At 36.3% G+C, this 8,667-nt stretch overlaps 1 pseudogene; it reads right to left on the minus strand.

Annotated features, from left to right (window-relative positions):
- Positions 1-353: 353 nt before the first annotated feature.
- LOC149241926 (inositol transporter 1 pseudogene) lies at positions 354-1,123 on the minus strand (annotated as a pseudogene).
- Positions 1,124-8,667: the final 7,544 nt, after the last annotated feature.

Here is an 8,667-nt window from a genome sequence, read left to right on the forward strand (position 1 = left end):
CTTTTGTCCAAAAACAACGATGTAAATTCTATGTGTGTGTGCTAGTATTTCCTTAGTTCCAGCACTATTTATTTTCTGCAGTTTTTATTTGTGAAGGTTACCGTGTGATTTATTCAGTATTTGTTGTAGCAAACTGCATAAAAATTGTTAAATAAAATTATCAATTAGGATAATAATTTCCAGTTGCTGCAATAGGATTCCGCTATTGGAATTTCACATCATATATCTGTTCTAGAACTGCAACACCCTTAACTTGATTTTTCTGTGTTGAAAGAAAACATGAATAAGTTGTAGGTCCATTCTAAAGAAATGTCTTTACATTTGATTAAAAACAGAAATTGTATGCAGACTAACTAAACCTTCATAAAGAGCCAATGTGGAGATTCTGGCAAGAACAACATCAATACAAGTTGTAAGAGGGTTGGTAACCTTGTTGCACCTAGCATCCACTGTGATGTCCCTGACACCTACAAAGCAAAAAAACATATTCAAGTGATTAAAGTATCCTCCAATGAACACCGCCTTTACTCCAAAAAACATGCAAGCATCAAGGTGTCCCTTAAATCAAAACCGAGAAAATGAAGCAACTTTGCATAGAATTTAGGCTAGGCAAATTATGTGGTTTAGAAATATTTCAGCAGCTAGAGGAGAAATGCAGACTATGAGCTGAATATTTGATACAGAATTTGTTGGATAAATGATAGGGATACCCACTAATTCTCAAGGCACTTGTTTCATGCTACTTTGTGCAGCCAATGACAAATCAATAGACAATTTGACAAACAATAACAAGGCTTCTTACCTCAGTAAATGTTAGATTCACAAGATATGATAGGAACTGACCCCTAGTAGTCATGAGTGTATTTGTACTCACTAGTGCTCCCCTTATTTTAGAAGGTGAAGCTTCTGCAATATAAATAGGAGCAGTAATTGATGCAATACCAAAACCTAGCCCCACCAACAACCTGCCAACTATGAGAACATATGGATCTGGAGGAGCAGCGATAGCAATTGTTCCAACAATAAAAAATAAATCAACTATAACTATTGCCAGCTTACATCCATAGGAATCACTAATCCATTCATTTATTGCTGCTCCAATTATAGCACCCACAATTTCCATGGTAACTGTTGTCGCGCGGATTGGCACGACAACGCTCAGACCGGGGGCTGTCACTCTGATCTCCGATCCCTCCGTTTAAGCCTGTCTCCCGTGGCTAAGGGGGGTAGTCCCTGTGAGATGATGAGACCAACTGTCGACCAGTTGGTTGGGAGACACGAGACACGACCAAGATAAGCACTAAAATGATTTGATTAATTGAGCAGACCAGTGCCTTAAGAGATTGTGGTTAAAACGATTACTTGTTAAATGATATAAAAATATGGACCATAAACAGCAATCATCTATCATCAGCTAAATCACAATGCTCTTAGAATGACAAAAACGATATCCAGCAATTGAGAATTTTCAAAAAAAATGAATGCTTTAAACCGCCACGAATCATAAACCATTAACCAGATATCAATTTCGCATCTCGACTTGAAAATTTAGATCTCAGCATGAAAGATATGACAATTCCCGAAAATAACTGGATCTAAAAAAAATTTCCACAAAATTTTTATATTTTTTTCGAATTTTTTTTTTTTTTTTTAATTTTTTTATATATATATATTTTTTTAAGAAAATGAATCTAAAATGAAACTAAAACTTTAACTATATAAAAAAAATAAACTAAACCTAAGAATTTTAAATATTTTTTTTTTTTTTTAATAAAATCAAAAAATGAAAACTTAAACTTAAAATCTAATTTAAAAAGCTAACTATAAACATTAAAGTCTGATATTTTTTGATTTTAAAATTTAATATCTAAATGAAACGAGACTTAAACCAAACATAATTTAAAATCTAAAAACAATTTAAAATCTAAACAATTCAAAAAAATCTAAGGACTAGATGTTAAAATCTATTTTAAATAAAAAAACTACGCTACTAATCCTTTTGGGCTTTATGCTTCATAAAAAAAATACGACTCAAACTTACGCTAACCAAAACATATATTCACCGAATGAAAAATGAAATTACTGCGGGTTTCAGCTCTCGACGGCAGGGTAAGTAGGGCACAGGCAGCGAAAGGAGAAGACAGCGGATAAAAAAAAGGGCAGGCCTGGCTACGGCTCAACATTTATCAGCATGCAGATGCAGATGAGAAAGCCAGATGAATGAAAGAAAATACGCAGTAACAAAAGGAAATGATGCACAGTTTCAAACGGCGGCTTGATCCGGGCAGGGAAAAGCTCAAAACCAAAAAGATTAAACACGCTGGACAAACGCAGTCATACGCTGATGGAAATATACCAACGAATCGAGACCGCTAATCTACAACTATGTGTTGTCGTATCCACCCATCAAAAAAAACAAAATTATGAAAACGACTGCAAGTAAAATTAGCTGTGATATCGTGTGCGATCCCAGCAAATTGTGATGGCAGTCAACCAAGAATCTGAACGCGGAAAAAATGAAATGCCGGCAGAGACCAGAGAAAATCGATTTAGAGAATACCTGAAGGCGACCGACGCAGCGATTTGAGAGAAGCTTGAATTGATTTTACCTGAGCTTACGCTTTCTGGTCCTGTATGCAGAGGAATAGAGGACGCCGTCAACTGGACAAAAATTTATCCTCTGTCTCTGATTTTGCAAAGAGATTGCCGGCAGCAGGAGCTCGATTCGGAAAAATAAAGCTCAGGATGGGTGCTTTCGTGCACTGATTTGGACTGTGATGTTTTGGTAAGAGTCAATGCGGAAGTGGGAGCTCCAATTTGCTGGTGAAACGGAAAGCCGCAGCCGCTGATAAATTGATTTATACCACAGACACTTAAATCCCCAAACGTCCTTGATGGCAATGTGTTTTAAGCTGATCTTGCAGAGACAAAACCCTATACTTGCAAAAGAAAAAAACAAAACCCTAATGAAGACTGTATAAAACAGAAATTTAAAACCCTAGACAGCTGGTTAATGTATAGATTTATCCCCTTAGCAGCCAGATTCATCAATAAGCACGAGATAAAAGAAACAAAGATTTCAGATTGTCACTGTGAAGAACTTCAGAAAATCTCTCATGCAAATTAGAAAAATAAACCGAATGATAGGCCCAGGATCGAATCCAACTGGGCTCAGCAAAAAATGCTTGCGGGAGTTGGCTGGTTCAGCCGAGAACTTCCCCGAACGCCCACAAAATTTCCTTCAATGATGTTTTCTGCACAGCTCAAAACAACCGTCAATAAAGAGGGCAAAAATGCTGCTAGATCTCAAACAGTAATGGAGATACCTGCCATTACTTCAGAAACCCTAACAACACTCAAACCCCAGCAAGTGAACAAGATACCTGTGCTCACAATACTCTACGAAAAGCTATTATTAATGGCTGAAAATAAAATATGCAGAAAATTTAAACAATCTCACATCATTTCAAGAGAGTAACACCAGCAAGATATGGACCCCAAAGTCTTATTTTATTAACCAGAAACAGAGTTACAAGAGAGCTTCTTCAGTATCAGACTCACAGATCCAATGAATCTGAAATGACCACCTAAGACCCTATATAAAGGAAATGATCCCAACGACTAGTTCGAATGATCCATGTAGAAATGATCTCGACCGTTGATGAGGATCAAGACATCTCTTGATCTCATCCGTCGATTTATTCACTCAAAATATTATTATTTTTTATTTATTTTTTTAAAATTTTAAATTTTTTATTATTTTTTATTTATTTCATTTTTTAAATTTTTAAATTTTTGAATTTTTTATTATTTTTTATTTATTTCATTTTTTAAATTTTTAAATTTTTTATTATTTATTATTTTATTAAATTTTTAAATTTCTTAATTTTTATTTATTTTATTATTTTATTTCATTTTTTAATTCATTTTAAAATGGATCATCGAACTAAGCCTTCGGAAACATCACCTAGGACCTAGGACTTAGGACTCATGAGGGGTTTTAAAACACTTTCAACCCTCAAGACACATTTCATGATGACTTTTTACAATTTACATCTCAAGGGGACAAACCCACTTAATACAGACCCTCACAAAACACCCAGTTCTGCGACACAACTATAATCTAGCGGATCAACACACTAGGATTCTCCTAAAGTTCTAATGACAAAATCCATCCCGGCTTTGGGGTCAGGTTTGAAGGAAAACTCTGCCGATCCATGGAGCGGTGAGACGAAAAACCTTCCGGGACGTAGATTACCACTAGAAAGTTAGGTCCACCTAGGCAATACGCATACACGACTCATGTCTGCTAAGATTATTTACAATTCATACATGCAGACTGGGTTTACAATCAAAATGATCAAGCTGCTGATGACTGCAGGATGGCACGGAAACGCTGATCAGGTGCTGCCCCTTTTTGCAAAGAAAAGGGGGGTGTATTGCATGGGTAGTTGACCAGTAGTGGTCAACATCTGGCTCTACTTGGGGACACGTTGCTGCATTGTAGGAATGTGAGAATCTAGAATCTGCACCCATACAACACACAGATAAAAATAAGTAGCGTCCATTCCAAAATCATCATATACATTAAGCATAGGAAAGATAAAAGCTCTTCATTTATTAACTATCTAAAGCAGAGACGAAAATGCGGAAAAAACAAGGAGTAGGGTTAGAAATATGATACAAAGGATGCCCTATGGCATCAGATGTGTTCAATATAGTGCATACTGAGCATTTGCCTGCTTTCAGGCAAATCTGTCGGCTGCTTGTCGGATGTGCCATGTCCAATTTTGCATATGGTAGGACTCTTTCCTGTCCGAAAATCAAGCTACTCACGGCCGTCTGATGCATCAAATCTTCTTCTTATTTTCTTTCTCTTACGTTTTTTCTTTCTGGCAGGTTGAATTACTGATGACCTGGAACTTTCTGTTTCAAAACTATCAGATGAAGTATGTAAGATATGCGTGCTATGTCTTTCTTCATCTTGTATCTGATCTTTATCAATCTTAAGTCTGTCCGGATCACCTTCAATTAACCATCTTTCAATCGAATCAATAACCTCCTCATAATAAGATGGAGCTTGTTGCAACAAATGAGAAGGCTCCTGATCTGTTGATGTTCCCAGGTTTCTCTCATTTTCCAATTGCTGAAACTTTTGAACCTGTATTCTAATGGCATCCATCTGACTAGAGTGTTCAACCTTTATATCACTGATTTGTCTGACATGGTGTTCTTCCATGTCTTTTATCATTTTATTGTTCTTTTCCTTTATGTCCATCAAGTAATGCTGCATGAAATTTATTTCTTCTTTATGATTTGCTTGCATGTCAGCCAACTGATTGTTATGATTGAACGTCATGATAGTCATTTCCTCATCCATAGTTAATAACTTGTTTTGCATAGAGTCAATTTCCCTATCATGATCAGCTTTCATGGTCACCATATTTTCCTCTAAGACTGACATCTTGCTATGCATGTTTCTAATTTCTGTTTCATATTTAGTTTTCATGGCCTCAATTTCTTTAGCATGCTGATTTTGCGTGACCTCAATCTCCCTATTACGTTTTTCCAGGTGGGTGCATAAAGTTTTCACATCATTGACATAATTAGTTTGATTGATTTCCATATTTCTTACCAGCATCATTAGATCTCATAAAATTTGCTTTTGCTCTTCCCTTTCATTGTCATTTATCCCTGATTCTTCACTATCATGAACTTGATCTGCAATACTTCCGGTGGATGACACATTCTGACATGATGAATCGTCTTGGGATCTTTCAGCTGGACCGCTTATCAAATTACTTTCATTATGTTGCACAATTTTAGAGGCAGAAGGCAAGCTGTTTGGATAACCATATCTATTTTTAAAAGCATCGACAATATCTTCTAAAGAAGTGAAAGATTCCTTTGGAAAATTGTTAAACCAATTCAAAGCATCATCTTCTAAAGAAAGGACAAATAGGCGCATTTTGATATCTTCATGATTAAACTGAGGGGATCTACAGTATATGATCATGATGCGAGTAAACAAGACTAGATGCCTTCTAACAGCGATTGGATCACCACCCGAGAACATAGGTAACTTAGGAATGGCATCTTCCGGAAAATCATGGAGACGTTCCGTAAAACGACATGGTTTAAATGAATAATCCATGATGAATGATAAGGGATTAGATGAATGATAGAACTAGATCTCTGCTCAAGAAAATCAAGAGATGAAAGAAGTGGAGTCGCCACTTGAACAATAAATCTGATTCTAAGATCCAAGAAGTAATCAACAAACAAATATGCGGCAGGCTTCTTGTCTGGGAAAAAATAAGAAAATGGAGTCGCCACCCAAACAAGAAACAAACCCAAGAGATGCTGCTGATATGGGATGAAAAGATGCCAAAAATATTGAATCTGCCAACTCAACTGAGAGATGAGAGATGAGAAGATGAATGTCGTTTGAAACACCGAGAATAAAGTATTCTCCGGCAACGGCGCCAAAAAATGTTGGCGTTGCCGGGCCAGACAAATGATAGACAGATGAACGATGAATGATGAAAAGATGTTGAAACACCAAGGACAGAAAAACTCTATCCCCGACAACGGTGCCAAAAAATGTTGTCGCGCGGATTGGCACGACAACGCTCAGACCGGGGGCTGTCACTCTGATCCCCGATCCCTCCGTTTAAGCCTGTCTCCCGCGGCTAAGGGGGTAGTCCCTATGAGATGATGAAGTCCAACTGTCGACCAGTTGGTTGGGAGACACGAGATACGATATAAAAGCACTTGATGGATTTGATTAATTGAGCAGACCAGTGCCTTAAGAGATTGTGGTTAAAACGATTACTTGTTAAATGATATAAAAATATGGACCATGAACAGCAATCATCTATCATCAGCTAAATCACAATGCTCTTAGAATGACAAAAACGATATCCAGCAATTGAGAATTTTCAAAAAAAATGAATGCTTTAAACCGCCACGAATCATAAACCATTAACCAGATATCAATTTCGCATCTTGACTTGAAAATTTAGATCTCAGCATGAAAGATATGACAATTCCCGAAAATAACTGGATCTAAAAAAAATTTCCACAAAATTTTTATATTTTTTTTCGATTTTTTTTTTTTTTTTTTTTTATATATATATATATATATATTTTTTAAGAAAATGAATCTGAAATGAAACTTGAAATAAAACTAAAACTTTAACTATATAAAAAAAAAAAAACTAAACCTAAGAATTTTAAATAATATATATATATTTTTTAATAAAATCAAAAAATGAAAACTTAAACTTAAAATCTAATTTAAAAAGCTAACTATAAACATTAAAGTCTGATATTTTTTGATTTTAAAATTTAGTATCTAAATGAAACGAGACTTAAACCAAACATAATTTAAAATCTAAAAAAAATTTAAAATCTAAACAATTCAAAAAAATCTAAGGACTAGATGTTAAAATCTATTTTAAATAAAAAAAACTACGCTACTAATCCTTTTGGGCTTTATGCTTCATAAAAAAAATACGACTCAAACTTACGCTAACCAAAACATATATTCACTGAATGAAAAATGAAATTACTGCGGGTTTCAGCTCTCGACGGCGGGGTAAGTAGGGCACAGGCAGCGAAAGGAGAAGACAGCGGATAAAAAAAAGGGCAGGCCCGGCTACGGCTCAACATTTATCAGCATGCAGATGCAGATGAGAAAGCCAGATGAATGAAAGAAAATACGCAGTAACAAAAGGAAATGATGCACAGTTTCAAACGGCGGCTTGATCCGGGCAGGGAAAAGCTCAAAACCAAAAAGATTAAACACGCTGGACAAACGCAGTCATACGCTGACGGAAATATACCAACGAATTGAGACCGCTAATCTACAACTATGTGTTGTCGTATCCACCCATAAAAAAAAACAAAATTATGAAAACGACTGCAAGTAAAATTAGCTGTGATATCGTGTGCGATCCCAGCAAATTGTGATGGCAGTCAACCAAGAATCTTAATGCGGAAAAAATGAAATGCCGGCAGAGACCAGAGAAAATCGATTTAGAGAATACCTGAAGGCAACCGACGCAACGATTTGAGAGAAGCTTGAATTGATTTTACCTGAGCTTACGCTTTCTGGTCCTGTATGCAGAGGAATAGAGGACGCCGTCAACTGGACAAAAATTTATCCTCTGTCTCTGATTTTGCAAAGAGATTGCCGGCAGCAGGAGCTCGATTCAGAAAAATAAAGCTCAGGATGGGTGCTTTCGTGCACTGATTTGGACTGTGATGTTTTGGTAAGAGTCAATGCGGAAGTGGGAGCTCCAATTTGCTGGTGAAACGGAAAGCCGCAGCCGCTGATAAACTGATTTATACCACAGACACTTAAATCCCCAAACGTCCTTGATGGCAATGTGTTTTAAGCTGATCTTGCAGAGACAAAACCCTATACTTGCAAAAGAAAAAAACAAAACCCTAATGAAGACTGTATAAAACAGAAATTTAAAACCCTAGACAGCTGGTTAATGTACAGATTCAGCCCCTTAGCAGCCAGATTCATCAATAAGCACGAGATAAAAGAAACAAAGATTTCAGATTGTCACTGTGAAGAACTTCAGAAAATCTCTCATGCAAATTAGAAAAATAAACCGAATGATAGGCCCAGGATCGAATCCAACTGGGCTTAGC

This window comes from Pinus tabuliformis, chromosome 8 (genome assembly GCF_031772625.1).
Source record: "Pinus tabuliformis cultivar Carrire ecotype Pingquan chromosome 8, CPIR1, whole genome shotgun sequence".
NCBI lineage: Eukaryota > Viridiplantae > Streptophyta > Pinopsida > Pinales > Pinaceae > Pinus > Pinus tabuliformis.